Source organism: Ixodes scapularis, unplaced genomic scaffold (assembly GCF_016920785.2).
Source record: "Ixodes scapularis isolate PalLabHiFi unplaced genomic scaffold, ASM1692078v2 PGA_scaffold5__190_contigs__length_132052651, whole genome shotgun sequence".
In the NCBI taxonomy this organism is placed as follows: Eukaryota; Metazoa; Arthropoda; class Arachnida; order Ixodida; family Ixodidae; genus Ixodes; species Ixodes scapularis.
This window is the reverse complement of record NW_024609880.1, coordinates 30,568,556-30,587,722: the sequence shown is the minus strand read 5'-3', so window position 1 is coordinate 30,587,722 and position 19,167 is coordinate 30,568,556.

Here is a 19,167-nt window from a genome sequence, read left to right as displayed (position 1 = left end):
TACCTGAAAAAAGTAACGCGTTCCTGCTAACGCCGTTACTTGTAACGTGTTACCGCCAAGACTACAGAACGGACAAAGCGTTACTGCTTGTCATGCCTTGTGGTCATGAGAGTAGGAAAAGTAGCATACCTTGACTTCAAGACTCTGTGCGTATTAATTTAATTAATGAATACACTTCCGCAGACCCACAGTCTGCTGATCCCGCCGGCAGTGCGGAAACAGACTCAAAATAATCGTAGGCCTCGAGAGACTTGTACGCCTGCTCCGTGTCGGCCGTGAACTGGCTTGACGAAAAAACTAAATAAACGACGACGTGATCCGTCGACTTCGGTGGCAGCAACTTCACGTCGGAAGTTCAGCAGGCCTTGTTTACGGCGTACGGATCCTCGTAGGCAACGCCGTCCACCCACAGTTTGTTTCCATATCGCCGCCGTTCAGGCTCGGGTAGCGAGCTCAAATAGTCGGGTATAGCATACGAGATACATTGCCAGAAAATACGACGCACAAATAAAGCTAGAAGCGTCCCTACAACGTCAACAACGAGCGCACGCCACACAACGCAATGGCGAAAACACGTCGGGTCGGGTCGCTTTTGCCCACATAGCTACCGCGCATGCGCGGCCTTCCGGCCGTGTTGGTAAACAGAGCCGCTCCGCGTGTCGGTCTATAGACACGTTTGAAACATACATATGTATGAAGCCTCTATGCTTCGAGCGTGTTTGAGTCGTGTGTCCGCAGATACCTCTCTCATCATGTCTGCAGACCGTGTATGATATATAAGCAGGGTGGCTTTAGAAAACCCCCGGCCTCGCTTCACTTGCTGTTCAGGTTGGTACAGTCGAATCCCGGGAATAGGGGTAATGGGAACAAATTAATCTTCGTCTCGCGTTCCGGGGTGTATATCCTTTAAAATGGAGTTTGAGGGGCCAGGGTAAACTAACCTGTGAAAAAATATATATATATATATATATATATATATATATATATATATATATATATATACATTATTTTCCATTTAATTTTTTTTAGCAAAGATGCAGTGTTTCACTTTCATTGGCACGGCATCTCAAAGCTTAAAGTTGGTGATTCACAACAGATGGGCGATGGCGCCACGTCCCATTTTCAGAGGTGGCAGTAATGAAATCACTCTAATTGAATTACCGTAATTAAATTACTTCTGCGAATAATTTGTAGTGTATCATTACTTTGTGATGAAGGTAGTTTAGTAATGTAATTAATTACCCTAGTGGCGGTAACCGTAATTCCGTAGCTTTTGCGTTTCAAGCATGTCTTATTTGCGCCGAAATGGACAAAACTTTTACAGCAAAATAAATATTTTTTTGAAAAATAACGAAAAAGAAACGACAAATGTTGTATTCGTTTGTGGCCGCTGGTTCGTGTAATGAACCTATCGCGCTATGACTTTGTGCAGCGTTGCCCACAGATGGTGCATTTGTTTTTTGTAAAATTTGCAAAGAGCGAACTTACCTGAGGAAAAAGCAAAGAAAGAAAAAGGCTTAGCTCCCATGGAAACGCAGCGACGCCGAATCCCGGAGAAAAACTCACCGGAGAAAAGCTCGCCAGAGAAAAGCTCACCGGAGATAAGCTCACCGGGGAAAAGCTCACCGCAAAACGAGCGGATGCGGAGAAAAGCTCACCAACCATTGAGCGTATGCGGAGAAAAGCTCACGGATTTTTTTTCTTCTATTTATATGGAGGCTGTTGGATCATGCATAACATATATCAATTTATTATTTTAAAATTCGTCAGTTTTATAAAAAAGGAAATCTACTTTTTTGTAATATTTGCTAAGCTTATTGGGTACATTGCTTCCAAATTTATAACTGCGGGCAAGTGTTTTCTGAGGTTTATTCTCCAGGCAACGAAAGCCTAACTGAAAACTTTATGAACTTGAAGAACAGGAAAAAGTTCGAAAACTTAATAATGTCCCTAAAACCTAAAAAGCAATACTGTAAATGCCGAATATCCGAAAGTGCATGCACAACAACACGGTGCCGGAAATTCTCTTTGAAGCTTTGGTAACTTTTGAAAACAGGATAGAACAGTCAGTAGGATATCGAGGCTTCCTTCTTCCACGGACGTGCACGTTTTCTCGCCTCTCGTGCTGGCGATCCACACGTTGCCTTTGTGTGATAGTACCCCTTCTACGGCGAGCCCCCAATGACCTTCAGAGCCTCGTTGTTACTCGTGACCTATATACGAAGTAGTCTTCTGTAAGGTAGCGAATAAGGCAAGTTGGTAAACGTTATACATGATGAAAACCGCTCAAATGACGACGACCGAGTGAAGAAAACAAACGCGACAGGACGAAGCTGCTCTCGCAACTAAAGTTTTGTTAGTGGAATTAACAGAAAGAAAACAGCGTAGCGGACATTGATTACATCAACAAACACACACACCGCTCTTCATATTAGCTCGCAAAGAACAAAACTCTTTATCTGACAAAGCTACCGACGGCGCACTGTCAGCTGTCAATAAATTGCGGTCTTTTTTACCGGTGTACGATGTTCTGATTTTATACTTCTGGCTTCATTTAAATACAGAATGGGTGATTACAAGTTTTTGAGGAGTTAGTAAATATGCCGAATGAACTTCAAGAATATTACAAAAAATAGGACATATGTTTAAGGAAGTGACGAATGCGAATTGTGTTAAACTGCCACTCTTGACGCAAAATCCGCTAAGTTAAAAAAAAAAAAAAAAAAAAGACATCTGAGTTTTTTTTCACATTCGCTCAAAGGCCGTTGAGCTTTTCTCCGCATCTGCCGGTTTCGCGGTGAGCTTTTCTCCGGTAAGCTTATCTCCGATGAGCGTTTCTCCGGTGAGCTTTTCTCCGGTGAGCTTTTCTCCGCCGCCCAGCGACGGCACCGGTCTTTAAACAAAGCGGCGCTGTTCCGCACGGGAGATAAGAGATGGCGCAACGAACGCCGCCAACGAACAGGGGCAACACGTCCTAGAAGACAGGGGGGTAAAGGTGGGTGAGAAGAGTGGCAAATCCCGTGCGCCGACACCCGGGGTCCCGAGTGAACGAACGCAAAAGAGAGCGACAGAACACGAGAGAAAGAAAGCAACGATGAAAATAATCCCTGGAGAAGGGGAACAAAGAGGACAATGGACAAACATAAATCTCCAAACACAGCTAAGTCCTTTGTCCCCCTTATTCCCCTTCTCCAGGGATTATTTTCATCATTCTTGTCCAGCTCGCTTGCACCTTTGCATTTAATTGCATTCTAATTATAAAGAAAGCAACGTTGCCATGGTAAACGCGAAGAGTGAAAACTCTCAGCAATATAAACAGTGATAATTTAACGTTGTAAACTAAATTCTGAGCTATTCTAACGCTTATAAAAAGCAATAAAGTCATTACGCTGCATTAACTTCCCTTCTGTCGAAATCTCAGAAATCTGGTGGTTGCGCAGTTCCGTATTCCTCAACCGCGCCCCACCGGCGAAGCCGGGTATATGGTTTAGTTGGTTTAGTTTAGCGTTAACGCGAGGCCGTACATCTGCGCGCTATGCAAAAAAAAAAAAAAAAAAAAAAAAAAAAAACCTTCGAAAGGAACGCGAATATCTTTCCACCGGTAAGTTCGTGGATTGTTGAAGTTCACGAAACTGCTCTGATGATGTAACCGTGTTTGAGACCCCCAGGGTCTGCCTGCATGATCCGCCGCTTGCGGCAGCCAGATTGTATGGGAAAATGGCGGACCTTTTCCTCTAGAGTTAAGTATATATGATCTCTATGCCAACGAACGAGCATACAGCGCCGAGAGCCAGCGTCTTTAGCAGACAATCTTTTCGACTCAAAAGCGGCGCGCGTTCCGCAGGCGGCGACAGTCGCAGAAACAAAAACAGGCGCGGCAACAACAAGGAACTGCAGTTCCTTGTCTGCTAAATACGCGGGCTCTCGGCGTTGTCTGCTCGTTCGTTGGCGGCAGTTGGCGTCGCGACAGCTTGCGCCATCTCTTGTCTCCCGTGCGAAACGGCGCCGTATTGTTTGAAGACCGGTGGCTTCGCTGCGTTTCCATGGGAGCTAAGCATTTTTCTTTCCTTACTTTTTCCTCAGGTAAGTTCGCTCTTTGCAAATTTCACAAAAAGAAAAATGCACCATCTGTGGGCAACGCTGCACAAAGTGGTAGCGCGATAGGTTAAGAAACCGAATTTTCCGGTCGATTTAAAGAGCCAGGTGTCTCCTTGTATCACCCTGTAGATCCTGCTGGGTTTGTGCTGCTGTTACCAGGAATAGGCTTCCCCAAACATGGCTTTTGTCGCCCTTGAAGATTATCTTGCCCCGGAACTCACACGAAGAAGACAGTGTCGCGTTGGGCCTCGGCGCGAGTCAACGACGCTATACAGAGTAACACTCAGATTGCTCAGATCTCGGAGACCAACCAAACACCCTCCTCCTTTATTCGCCTAAACTTCAGAATATCCACCTGGGCGCCCGGCAACAGGCCGCGACCTTTCTCGAACATCACGTTATCGTTGACTCGCGCCGAGGCCCAACGTGACACGAACAGGCCTTGGATTCTGACTTCGGCGCACCCGCCCGGTGGCCGTAAAGGGGGTTTCACATGCAGCGATTTTGGCCCCAGAGCGGCGCGATTTCTGCCGTCGCGGCACTCTGGCCAGCCGCAGCGGCGGAGCGGCACGGTTCCACCAGGTTGGAAATTTTCCGTCGCGGCAGAGCGGTAGCTTCCGCGCTGGCCACTCACAGCGCGGCAGGAAGTCACGTGACAGGAGAAGAAACATTGCGGGAAAGACGGCGGCGTTTTCACGTTCTTGAAGCAGACGACAAGCAGAGAAAGTACGCAAGTGACTGGATTGCGGTCTCTTTTTCTCGGGGGGTCGAGCTTCTTTGCTTCAGCAGTCGTGTCCGAACTGTTCAGGAGATTATGGTGGAGAGGGATTGCTGTCCCCTTCCTCGGAATTTGCTTTCTCAATGATTTACGCGGCTTTATTTTACTTTCCTCGCCTGAGTACCAACTGTAGCGAACGAAAGAGACGCTAATCGGAAACGGCTTGTGCTTGTGAGAAAAACAAAAGAAGAAGAAGAACTGAACGACGTCGACGTGTCGTTTCCAACACAGATCGTCACACGAAGTAAGACAAAATGTATCGCGCCCAGTTCAATGAACTGCTTATCAGCGAAGTGTCGAAGCGTCGGGTTCTTTGGGCCGCGGAGCTCGAAGAATGGACCCTTTCCGAGAAGCGTTCTGCGCACGCGCGAGCGCCCGATGCCAAGCGGCGGAAGTCGGAACGAAAAATCGAGGAAATTCGGAATGAGCCTGTGGATAAGCGAGTAGAACAGGTAATTGTAGCATACATATAATTGGGTTACAAAAAAAAAAAGAAAGAAAGAGGACGGAAGGAAAAACACAACGATTGGGTAGCGTAGCTCCTGGTATCGATTGGTAGCGCAGGTAGGTCACTTCCTCGGTTTTTAATTCGTGCAGCCACCGCCTGGTGCCGTCGGTATGTGGAAAAGGTCTGTTTAGGGACATCTGCTTGCTGCAAGCAACATTGGCCATCGCAACGGCAGAAAACGCTAATGTGAAATGAAACCTCGCGATCTGTGCCGCGGCGCCGCTAGGGGCGGCGATTTCGGCCGCGGAATCGCTGCATGTGAAATCCGCTTGAGACTCAAAGTGGCTGCATTCGATCGATAACACCACACACAGCCCACAGGAATGCTCAAAAGCAAGACGATCCGAACCCAGAAGCATCCAGAATAGACAGCTTGCGCACTAGGCATTTCGGAAAAACGTAAACCCACAACACAGACAGATCCAAGGTCAATCGGTTGGGGAGGGCATTTTTGTTCGCTTTTCTCTCTTTTGTTTTGTAGGGTTGACGGTTGTTACTTTGAAAATGCAGAATACGTTCCCTCTTTTTGTTTAGTTTCCGTTTTGACTCTGGACTACCGTCGTCGGCGCCAGCTGAGAGATTGTTCAGAATGGCCAGAGACACGCCATCCTTCAAAAGAAGATCTCCGACGAAAGTTTCGAAGCTCAGCTGCTCCTTAGATGCAATAGGGAGTTCTAGTCAGCTCTCCTTGACAGTAAATAGCGTTTTAATAAAAGTTTGTATGACATCAAATTGTGTATATCTCCTCCGTTAAAATATAAGGAACTGGATTTTGAAAGTAATTTAATTACTTTTTTGCGGTAATTTGTAATTGTAATTCACTACTTTTGTGTTTCAGTAAATTCTAATGTAATTTAATTACATTTCAGCCGTCCCAAGCAATTAATTAGTAATGTAATTCAATTACAAAAATAGTAATTGGGTCAGCTCTGCCAATTTTCTACTTTTATCTTCATTTGTGGTTCGTTCATCGCCACAGCAAAGTCATATGCTGATTTGATTAAAATCATTAAGCAAGAGTGCCTTACATGTGCAAAAAACAATGAATGCAAAATTGCGCATGTTGAAAAAAACAAAAAAAAGAAGACAGTTAAGGGAAGAAGCCGTCCGAAGGAGAAAAGCCTCCCAGGAAGATGGCGCACTGTTCGGATCATAGACAAGCTTCAGAGATAGTATGACCTGCCTACCAGGAGGAATGTTGGAAGCTTGGAGACTATGCGCAAGGCCCTTTGGGCAACCTACTTTCACATCTCCAGTTCAGCCCCCCCCCCCCCCCCCCCCCCCGCCCTGCCCGTTTCGATCTGGATGAGCGTCGTACCGGCGTGCGGTCGTGCACCTCTACTGCGCGGTGCACGTTAAAAACCCCAGGCTAGCGGTTGCACCGCATTAGCTAAATTTCTCATCTACAGCTGAGGGACAAGTCACCCGTTGAGGCGGACTAAGTTCAGGATCTATAAACATACACAAACCAATTTACTATTTTTACACATCTCGTCCACTGACAGCATTCCAAGTCATGCAGTTCGTCCAAAGCAGGCTGACACCTGGTGCGCCTTGAACAGAAGCGAGGTGAATGCTGAACCCTTTGTCCACAAGAAAGCTCTACCAGCGACTGTTCTTGAGGACGTAAAACCGGTTTATCAGCAGCTTTCGAAGCTAAACCTGCTCGAAGTATGCCTCCATGGGCGAACCCAAAACATGAACGAATCCTTCACCAATGTTGTCTGGGACCATGCACCGAAAATGTGTTTCTGGGATTAGAGACGCTCAGAATGGCCAACTAGGATGCTGTCATTACACTTAATGATGACGTCATCTCCCGAGAAAACGTGCTCAAGTCCTTCGTCTTTACTCCATGGCGCTCCGCTACGCAATGGCTAAGTGAGGTCGACCGCCGTCGAATTTACTTGGCGGACGGAGCCTCACGGCAGATGACAACAGAGGCCGGAAAGCAACACGTCAGGCGGAAAAAAAAATGACTGTGGTGATGACCACCTGCCAGGTGGCTGTTGAAGGAGTGACTCTGATCCTTGGTTTAGAAATAACTTCGTAGTGTAAGTATTTTTTTTAAACTTTAAAGCCAATTGTCTCAAAAATACAATTTTTGTTACATTTGCCTTATCAAAAACTACAATTATGTCATTTTTAAGAAGAAAATTGTAAAAAAAAAAAAAAGAATTTCGGGCCCGCAATAATACTTTTAATCCAGCTAGAAAGGAGCTGGAAATTATGAACAAAATGATAAAGCTATTTAAAGGAAAACAATTACCCTTTTTAGGAAATAATGGTTTAAAAAATTTCAGAAAGTAAAAAAAAAAATAATATAAATAAAACGTGCCCGTGATTGTGTTGCGGGGTGGCTCCGAACGACAACGGACAGCTTTCTGCCAGCGTTGGAACTAACGCGTTCCAAGTAACGACGTTACTGGTAACGCTTTAGTTTTATGACTAACCGACTAACGTACTCGTTAGAATCCCGAATGACTAACGGGGGAAGTAATGCCGTTATTATTTTACGGTATCTCCTGCGAAATTACACTACCCGTTACTCGTTGCTTTTGATTAAAATGGCCTCATGATTGTCTGAAAACACCATTTTTATTCTGTATACGTACAAACGGCAAAAGAAAAAAAAAAAACAAAGAAAGAAAACGCACAGTTATGTATAAACGGCATCATTTCAAACTCCTTCGGAAGAGTTCCCACGACCGGGCCTAAAAGGCGTGAGATTGTCGCTACGCGGAACCACTAGACGTCCTTGGTGCAGTCTTTGTAGAAAAGCTGCTAAGATCACCGTCGCCATGCCTTGAAAGGGCAGCCATCTCGCTGGAAACAAGAGACATCCGTTCAGAAGGCAGCAGTCTGCCCCGCTCGAGAGATTTTGCCTAAGGGTCCACTCCAGCTGGTCACATCCTTCTCTTCTAAACAAATAAATTATCATTCTGTCAAAAACAAAATGGATAAACTTCAAGTTTGGAAGCGTTGACGTTCCCATGATTTGAACCAAAAGCGAGGTTATCGCAGCATTGAACGGCGACTCTCACCAGATAGACTTCAGAATCTTTTAGAATCCCTGCCGCCGTGGTACAAAGGTGCGGTCACTCGCTGAAGAACGACTCCCGTTCAGAAGGTCGCCTCCCGCTAAATCCTTTGGGAATCCTTTCTCCTATATCGCCTCAAAGATTACACGAAAGACGGCGTCACCACCACTGACAGCACCATCCTTGTATCGCAGTTCGACGGACATAATTACTATACTTCGTCTCAGCTTCCGTCCGAGCGCAACCAAAGGCTGAGGGACGGTTCGCAACTTCAAGAAGAGCATTCCTACGCAGCACAAAGTACTTCACAAAAGTAATTTCTTTTAAAATAACTGTTTTGTGCGTAAAAACTGCACAATGTTCCAGATGTGTACTGCTGAGAATGATTTGCAATTAAAGGAATCAAATCTCTGAAGTTTATGTTTCTATTAATATTTGTAAATGCATGTGGTTTGGTGAAAACATGTATATCCGCTGGCAACACGGCTGCAGCGCTCGGTTTTGTTTCTGTGATTTCGTTCCCGTTATCGCCGAATCATGTGCTTCGCTGCTTTCCTCACCGAGTGGCTTCAAAACGCCCTTTCGCAAAGGCACGTTTGGGCGTCAGGCGCGAGAAGTCGTGATGAATGTCTCCTTTCAAATTCGGCAAGACACTCCGGCCGCGTCGTACCGCGAATGCGTTGTAAACAAGCAAAGCGTCCGGGCTACTACAATTCAGATACGCGGCGAAATCAGGGCATCCCTTTACCTGCCGATCACATTGAACGCCGAAAAGCTGGTGGAAAGGACTGCGCCTCAAGCCCTGGTATATCCAAACAATACAAGGAAACATCAACGGCCAAGTCATCGGGGACCTTGCAACGTGTACTTACAACTCGAAACTATGGCAAACAGGTAGAAAGCTCAGACACAAATGCCAGCGGCCAGCGTATACGTACTGACATCCCCTGTGACCAAGTTTCAGAACGTGAAAGGGCACTTTTTAAACCTGTAGCAGAGGATATCGTTGATACACCCGTAGCAGACGAAATACTCGGTGAGCGCGGGCGGCGCGGCCGACCGGCGGCACAGCGGAGTGATACAAAAGTGCAGGGGAGATCGCGTGACCTATTGCCGGCGTGTGACTGGCTCCGGCCAAACGTAGCTTTGGCTGCGCTCGGACGGAAGCTGAAACGAAGTATAGGGAGCCTTCTAGGCTCCCTAAAAAATAGCCTAGTCTTCCACTAGAGAGCATGCCCCAACTCTCCGGTCACTGTCATTTCGGCCGATAGTCGCATTACGGCCGAGCGTGCATTACCGCCGAGAGGGGTGGAAGGGCCGGGAGTCGCTTTGGGGCCGAATAGAGCATGAAGGCCGAGAACTGCATTATCGCCGATAGTCTCTAAATCGGCTGGTGTGGCAACCTTCTCGAGGGTTGCGTTGTAGTTGACGATCGTTGTTTACACCATGTTGGATAGATGGCGCCACATATTTCTTTTATTTGTCAGTGCACATTGCATCTCTCGGTGACGGCAAATACTGCGTTTTTGGTTTTATTGCTTCATCCTTTCGCTGCCTTCTTCGAGCAGCAATGGCTCTCCTCGGAGAGACAAATCATGTTGTGGAACCATAACGCTGACCAGGGGTGCTATGTTGCGCTTTTTGCACTCCCAGGAGACTTGGAAGAAGGAAGTGACGTCAACGACTAGAGAAAACACAGATTGGATGTTGACACAAGAAAACAAAATCAACATCCAATCTGCATTTGCTGCGTTGTTGACGTCACTTCCTTCTCCCTAGTCTCCTGGGAGTCCAAAACGTGCAACATTGCCCCCCAGGACAACATACGAACTACTAACCACGTGGAGGGTTGGCACCGCTCCCTGAGCGCGAAGTTTCAGTGCCAGCCGAGAATGGCCCTTGACAAGTTCATGGTCGGCTTCCAGGGGAACATCCAGCACATGACACAGGTAAAATAAAGTTAGTTATTCATCACCGTCAACTTAGAAGCGATTGTATAACGCACAATCGCGTAGCAGCACCATCTAATTTCAAACCAGTGCTATCCAGCGTGTATGCCATCCCGAGCAAGGAGCTTCGTGAGTTCAGGGTCAACGCCAGGGTGGAGGGCATGTTTTATTTTGACGAGTTGTATACAGATTCACGAACAACGAGGTTCGCCGTTCTCCGCCCCTTCTCGTTTCTATCTGGATGAACACCGTACCGACGTGCATTCGTGTAATCATTACTGCGACGTGCACATTAAAGACCGCAGGTTAGCAGTCATACACCGCTGGCTAAATTTCTCATTTAAAGCGTGAAATTGTGTTGCCACATTTCAAAGGAAGACCTAACTCGTCTTGTATCAAAACTAACGTGAAATTTACTTTACTTGTTTCTGAACTTTGCGACGTCCAACACAATATTGTCAGATGCGCACAAGAGGTCGAATAACCACTCGACCTCTTGTTCGCATCTGAGGTGTGCACGTTCTGGACATGTAATTTATTTTAGTAATATTTTTATATATCCTCGACACATTTACTTCCAGGTCAGAACGCGACAGCTCCGCAACGGAGAAGGGCCAAACACGAGCAGGCCAAGGTACGCGGCAAACAACGACGCCATTAGCACCCTCAAGGCGAACCTGGCGCGACAGTCGTGCTACATGCGCCGCAGCAGGAATGGGAGCGGCGGCCATGTCGACCCCACACCACCAGTTCGCAGACAACATCAACGCCCGCCTTGATGGGGTGTCCTGCAGGCGCGTAGCCAGAAAAAAAAAGGGGGGGGGGGGGGAGGTGATCATGTGTCAGAACACCCCCCGAAAGTTTGTTATATATATTTTTCTTATTGTGTGTGTGATTGCACCAGCACCTTGAAACACCCCCCGAAAATATTTTCTGGCTACGCCACTGGTGTCCTGTCTGCTGGGGCTAAAGAGCTGGGCAAAGAAATGCTTGACAAAGAGGTCTTTTTTTTTTATCATGGCTTATATGTTTTTGTGTTTTTAAGCCTGCTTGCGTCTGTCTTTCTCGGCGTTTCGCTGTAAAAAGTTGGGAAATAAAATTACTAAAGTCAACGTCACTCATCTTTTTCGTAGCCGCCCGGTAGAATCAGACATAATTAATTTGGTTGAAGTGCTGAAAATTGGAAAGACGCAATAAAATTCTTCACTGAGCTCTTCAAAATTCGATTATTGGAATAGAGGAATCTTATACCGGGAAAAGGTGCCCTTAATTTAGAGCATTTATTTGGAAATACGTGTGCGCATGCGTACGTGCGCGCGCGCGTGTGTTGTTAAGTAGTGGAACCACTGACCTGCACTGCAGACCACAGGACCCGGGCACTTACCATCCGCAAGCATGCCATGGCGCGAGACTACTTCTTCATCAGCTACCATCGAAAGACTCGCGCCATCCTGAACAACTGGCTGCAGCCAAATTGCTGTCGCTACCACCTCCCGCTCTACCAATCAACCGGAGCGAAGGCGGCGCAAGCCGTGACGTACATCAACGGGCCGCATATAAAAAGGGGAGCGCGGGACCAGGCGCGGCGCGCGAACCGAGAGGAACACTCGGTCTGGTTGAGCCGAGAGCTACCATTCATCTTCTCATCTTTTTAATTATATCATCTAAAACCCTACCCTGGCTTGACGTTCCTGCGTTCTCGTCCCTCCCTACGGAACCTAACAACTGATGGCAGCGGTGGGATCTTCTCGGCGGCACTTTTCCGGCCAGATACAGGACTTCGAGCTCCTGCTGGGGACATCGAGGCTGAGCAGCAACCCAGAGGCTGCTAGCGCGGCTTGCCACACGACTGGTCCTGGCGTGTTCAGCCGAAGAGTCAGTTCCACGGACACAAGCGCCACAGGCAGTAGAGGTGCTTGGCCCAGGCTGGACTCTAGATCGCCGTGGGGATCAAGGTGGGCTGGGGCGGACGGCGGTAGATCGGTCAGCGGGGTGAGCGGAGGATTGACTATTTTACGCGTCAACGTCTCTTTGTGTGCGAATTAATGTTAGTTTTAAAACCCTACTACCACTCAGGTTTCATGAGCATTCACTATGTCCGACGGGCTTATCTAGGTTATTGTGGCGCCCTGGACTTTTTCGAGTCCTTTGCAAGAGAAGCTCAGGGTTGTTGTAAAGGAAGGGTACTTTGATTCAGCAGCCTGATTACGGCGGAACTTATTTCTTTTCCTATACGATTCCTTTGAGCAAAGTTTGCGCTCAATATCGTAAAAGGTTTCTGGGAAAAGAAAGCGGTCGTGTTATATGGTAAACGCATTAACCAAAAGGGTCAAATCTTTTCAAACACGAATTCCGTGTAGTTAGAAATCTTGTAATAACTTTGAGTTCGGTAAACTATCCTCACACTGTCATGGATCTGCTGAAACTAAGAAAGGAAGAGCTATTGGAGTTGAGCGAGCACTAGAAATTGATATTCCCAAAGCAGTCAGAAAAGCTGATCTAATCGTGGAGATAGCGAAAACGGCCTCTGACGACGAAATCCAGGATGTCTGGAATAGCATTGTGGAGAAAAGAGAGAAGGAAGCGGCTCGAGAGGCCGACGAGCAAGAACAACGAAGACAAAACGAACGGCAGGCGGCTCGTGAGGCCGCCGAGCAGGAAAGGCAGGCTGATCTTAAACGAGAGGAACTGGCTCTCAGAAGGCTAGAACTAGAGCGCGGAGCGGCTGGCTTTAACGTTACTGGCTATGGTGAAGGAAGGGAATCCTTTAAGATGAGCAAATATATGCAACCATTTAAGGTAGAAGATGACATTGGGCTATATTTAGTTCATTTCGAGAGAACGTGCGAGAGAATGTCGTTTCATCGCAACACGTGGCCGCAGAGGCTGTTGACATTACTTCCAGGGGAGGCGGCGGAAGTAATGGCTCGCCTCAGTACCAGTGAAGCTGCTAATTATATCCTCTTTCTTACCTCCTTGCGCGCGGCGCGCGAGCCCCCCCCCCCCCCCCCCCCCCTTCCGTAACCAAACTGAGCTATGCAACCAAAAGAAGAAGAAAAAAGCTCCTCTTCGTTTTTGTTTTCTCTTACTTCCGTGGGTTTTTCTTTTTGCCGCCTTTCGCAAGCTGTTTCGTTCGCTTAGAGCGCTTCTCTTTCTTACCTCCTTGCGCGCGGCGGCGCGCGAAACCTAAGTCTAGACTGCGCCGTGCAAAAAAAAAGCTCCTCTCCATGTTCTTTTTTCGTGCTTCCCTTGGATCTCTTCGAATTTTTTAACGCCTTTTGCAAGGCGTTTTGTTCGCCCACGCTGCCCATGCGTTCGCGACCTCGCTGCTCCAGGATAGAAAAGTGCGTTAATTTCGCGGAGGAGGGGGTCAAAATTTTGACATCCGAGTTGGGGGTGCGTTTATTACGCGAGTGAAAAAAAAGTCGAAATTTTGGGAGCCGACTTGGGGGGTGCGTTCATTACGCGGGTGCGTTCATTGTGCGAGTAAATACGGTAGTTAAGATTAGTTTGCTCCGCAAGTACCGGTTGTCTGCCGAGGCGTTTCGTTTAAAATTTAAAATGCCACAAAGAAGCCCGGAGAGGCTTTCACGGAGTTTGAGTACTCTTTAAGAGCGAACTTAGAAGAATGGCTAAAGAGCGAAGGGGTGTTCGGGGATCACGATAAGGTGATTGAGCGGTTTTGTCTAGAGCAGTTTCTGCGAAGTATTCCACCATTCGTTCGGAACTGGTTATTGGACCGCGAGAAACTGACCTCGGTTAGGAAAGCGGCAGAGTTAGCGGAAGAGTTCGTGACGCGCCGAGAACTCAGTCGCGAGGACAGATTTGTAACTGGTCGAAAAGACAACGAAGTTCGAAATTATGGATATCGTAAATCCGCCTTTGAAAAAGATAGACAAGGCGACCAAAGTTCAACCTCAAGAAAAGAGAAGGATGTAGGTGGTGACGGAGATAACGCAAAAGATAAAGAAAAGAAAGCCTTCGAAAAACGCAAGGAAATAATTTATTTTATTTGCCAAAAACCAGGTCACATTGCATCAATGTGCAGAAAAGAGAAGGTTGCATTCTCAAACGTCGTTGACACAGACAAAAACCTGGAGTTGCTCAGACCTTACTTGTACGATCTAAAGGTGAATGGCAGGGAATGTAAAATACTGAGGGACAGTGCTTCTACCATGGACGTAGTGCACCCGTCATTCGTGAACCAGGGAGATTACACCGGTGAGTGCGCTTGGATAAAGCAAGTCGTCGAAAAGCAAAGTGTATGTCTGCCTATGGCCAAGGTTAAAATTCAAGGGGCGTTTGGCGAGCTGACCACAGAGGCAGCTGTCTCACGAAATCTACCAGAACAATATCCGTACCTGTTCTCCAACAAATCAGCGAAACTTCTAGCGGATCAAGGTATAGTATTTGGTGAAGGTGTCGTTCAAGCTCTGACAAGAGCGCAAGCTCGTAAGCTTCCGCGTCACTTAACTTACAGTAAAACAGACAGGGAAGACACAACGGCAATGCCTAGCGTTTGTAGCAATGACTCGAATAAAGAAATCAATAGAACAGAGCCGGTAGAGAGTAATGGCGACGAAGTGAACGAAGTAGAAGGTGATCGAGTCTCCCCGCAAAGAGACGGACAAGTTTTATTAGAAGCTAATCAAAACGAGGGAGTCTTAACATCCAAGGCTGATAGTCTGGAAGTTCTATTGACCATAAACCGCGCAGAGCTAATTCGAGAGCAGGAAACAGACGACTCGCTGAGCCATTGCCAGGACGCTGTTTCCCTGGGAATCACTCAAAAGAAGATAGCTTTCTTAAAAAAGAATGGTATTTTGTATCGACGATACAGTGATCGTGGCGGGGTAACATTAGAACAAGTCGTACTGCCACATAAGTTCCGTGCAGACCTATTGGCTGTATGTCATGGCAACACTTGGACAGGACATTTACGTATCACCAAGACAAAAAAAGGCTTCTCCAGGACTACTACTGGCCAAATTGTTTTAAAGATGCTGAAAACTTTGTAAGATCTTGTGATATTTGCCAAAGGGTCGGCAAGCCAAATGAGAGGTGGAAGGCTCCTCTGAAACTGGTTCCGATAATCACAGAACCATTTCGAAGGCTTGTCGTCGATATTGTGGGGCCATTACCCCCACAAAAAGAGGGTTTAAATATGATCTAACAATGCTCTGCCCAGCAACAAAGTTTCCAGAGGCTGTTGCACTGAGGGAGGTTTCCTCAGCGGCAGTTGTGGATGCTTTGCTGTCCGTTTTTGCTCGGGTAGGTTTTCCAAAGGAGCTTCAGACAGATCAAGGTAGTGTGTTCGTGAGCGCGTTAACGACGACCTTTCTAGAAAAGCTTGGCATTAAGGTGATTCACAGCTCAGTGTACCACCCACAGACAAACAGTGTAGAGAAGTGGCATTCTGTGTTCAAGCGAATGCTACGCGCTGCTTGTCTCGAGCATGCTGAAGACTGGGATAGCTGTTTGCCTGGAACAATGTTCGCTTTAAGAACAGTGCCAAATGAAGCGACAGGGTTCAGTCCCGCGGAACTAGTTTACGGGAGAATGTTGAGATCGCCATTAAGAATGATCAAAGAAGTATGGGAGGGTTCAGAGCAGGACATCATAGTAGTTGAGTACGTGTTCCGCCTTATTAATAAGCTATATCAGATGCAGGACATCGCGGCAGAACACATGAAGACAGCGCAAATATCTGCTAAGAAACATTATGACTGCCACACCAGACATCGGGAATTCCAGGTTGGACAGAAGGTGATGGTCCTAAAACCATCTAGGAAAAAGAAGTTAGAAGTTAACTGGGAGGGACCTGCAACAGTTAAGGAGAAACTGTCGGACACAAATTATGTAATTTCAAGACAAGGAAAGAAAGCTAATATCTATCATTGCAATTTGCTGAAACCCTATATTATGAGGGAGAGTACGGTCAACTTCTCTCTTGGGGAAGTGGAGGAAATGCACTTACAAGAAATTCCGAAGCTTGAAGTGCCCTCTAAAGCACTTACTACAGAGGAAGTAATTGAAGTCTCTGTAAAACTGTCAGAACTAGACGGGAGCCAAGTTGCAGATCTAAGAAAGCTCTTAGGAGAATTTCAGGATTTATCTATAAACCGGCCGGGTCACACTACACTCGTCACTCATGATATAGAACTAACATCGGATGTACCGGTTCGTTCAAGGCCATACAGTCAGAAAGTGATCCTCAGATCTGAGATCGAGACAATGCTAGATTCGGGAGTCATTGAGCCCTGCTAAAGTGATTATATGTCACCTATGATCTTAGTAGAGGCACCGGGGAAAGATCCCAGACTATGCGTTGATTACCGTAGATTGAACCTCATAACAAGAGATCCAACTTATCCGATCCCAAATATCGAAGACCGAATTGAGCGGGTCAGTTCAGCCAAGTACATTTCGACTATAGACTTATTGAGAGGCTATTGGCAGGTTCTGATGACGGAGCGTGCCAGTAGATATGCGGCATTTATTTCTCCGATTGGGACATTTCGTCCCCTCATGCTGAGTTTCGGACTGAAAAACGCACCGTTTTGTTTTTCAAGGTTAATGGATGTGGTTCTAAGGGGCACGGAAGAGTTTGCTTTGCCTTACTTAGATGATATAGCCATTTTCTCGGAATCTTGAGAAGAACATTTGGTCCACTTGCCTACTGTCTTGGAGCGCATTCGCAATGCCTGTCTTACCATTAAGGCAAAAAAATGTCAGTTCGGGATGGCGGAAGTGACCTAATTGGGGCACATTGTCGGTCAGGGACTTCGCCGGCCCACAGAAATTAAGATGTTGGCCGTGAAGGAATTTCCTCGACCCAAGACACAGTCGGATATAAGAACGTTCCTGGGGTTAACAGGATACTATCAAAGATTTATAAAAAATTACTCACAAATGGCGAGTCCGCTCACGGATGCACTCCGAAAGACAGAACCAAAGGTGATTGTTTGGACGGATCAAATGGAGCAGTCATTTAGTGGCCTTAAAGAATCACTGACAACTAAACCATTGTTAAGAGCCCCTGATTACACAAAACCCTTCATTGTTCAATGCGACGCCAGCAACCGAGGTATTGGCGTGATGCTGTGCCAAAATGATGAGAACGGCAATGAGCACCCAATTTTATACGCCAGCCGAAAACTGGCTTGTCGTGAGGAGGCCTACAGTTCCTCCGAGAAGGAATGCGCGTGTTTAGTATGGGCAGCTCAAAAACTTAGTTGTTATTTAGATGGAACTAGATTTGTATTCCAAACAGATCACTGCCCTTTAACTGGGCTTCAACAGATGTCATCGAAAAGTGGAAGGTTGCTGAGGTGGAGTTTAGCTCTACAGCAATACAACTTTACAGTTGAATACAAAAAAGGTCGAGATAATACAAACGCGGATGCGTTGAGTCGTATGTAGACTAACACGCTACCACTTTCTATTTGCTAAATGCGAGTAACGACGTAAACTAATACGGAGCACCGACTACAAGGGAATTGTATAGGGATCAAACAAAATTTGTTTTATTTGGATCTGAACGCATACATCACAGCGACTAATTCCTCCCTGGGCTATGCAGATGACTAGAAAGAACAGAGCGCTACCCCAATACACTCTATTTTTGCTTTGTTTACATGAACGCCTTAGCATAGTCCCCATGCAATTTTGCGAAACAGAATAGAGAGACTCACAAGGTGACCTTGAGCGTGCGGGGGCCTGTCTTCGCTCGCTCTGCTGTCTCTGTCTCTGTCTGCCTGTTGCGGCCTGCTGCGTCTCGGCGGCGTTCTGGAGGTCTCTCGACCGGCCAGTTGCAAGCTGGCACTGTCCGACAGACCACATTGCCTGCACTGCAGACCACAGGACCCGGGCACTTACCATCCGCAAGCATGCCATGGCGCGAGACTACTTCTTCATCAGCTACCATCGAAAGACTCGCGCCATCCTGAACAACTGGCTGCAGCCAAATTGCTGTCGCTACCACCTCCCGCTCTACCAATCAACCGGAGCGAAGGCGGCGCAAGCCGTGACGTACATCAACGGACCGTTGATGTACGTCAACGGTCCGTTGACGTACATCAAAGGGGAGCGCGGGACCAGGCGCGGCGCGCGACGAGAGGAACACTCGGTCTGGTTGAGCCGAGAGCTTCCATTCATCTTCTCATCTTTTTAATTATATCATCTAAAACCCTACCCTGGCTTGACGTTCCTGCGTTCTCGTCCCTCCCTTCGGAACCTAACAGTGTGTGTGTGTACATATTCCAAATATGCAGATCTGATGAAACGAATAAGAAATAATAAAGCGCGGAAAAACAAATAAATAAAGAAAGAAATCGGCTAGGGAAGGCCGGCATACCGACTGGTGCCGCCCATGAAGGGTGAAAACAAACCCGAAACCGCAACATTTGCAGTCGCCGACGTCTACTTTCCGACGTCCACTTTTCCGCAGAATACTCGGAGCGCCAATCATTGCGATCGGCGGAAAGACCTCGACGAATGACGAGAGTGAAAATGTGTTAAGCTTAATAAAGTAGAAAGTTGGGCTAGTTGGTTTTGGTTATACATAATGACAAATACACAGCGCAAAATGACAAAAAGGGAAGAGACACACCGGATAGAACAGAGCGCTGACTCGGAAGTGGATATTTTAATAGAAGAAAGAGAAAGAAGAATATTCTGTTCACCATACATTGCACGTGTAGCCTGTGCCATGATATGTGGTCGCTATGGTACGCGCTGGGCCTTCATAGTCAGTTTCATGAACTCTAACTCTTTGTTGGACAACGAGACAGA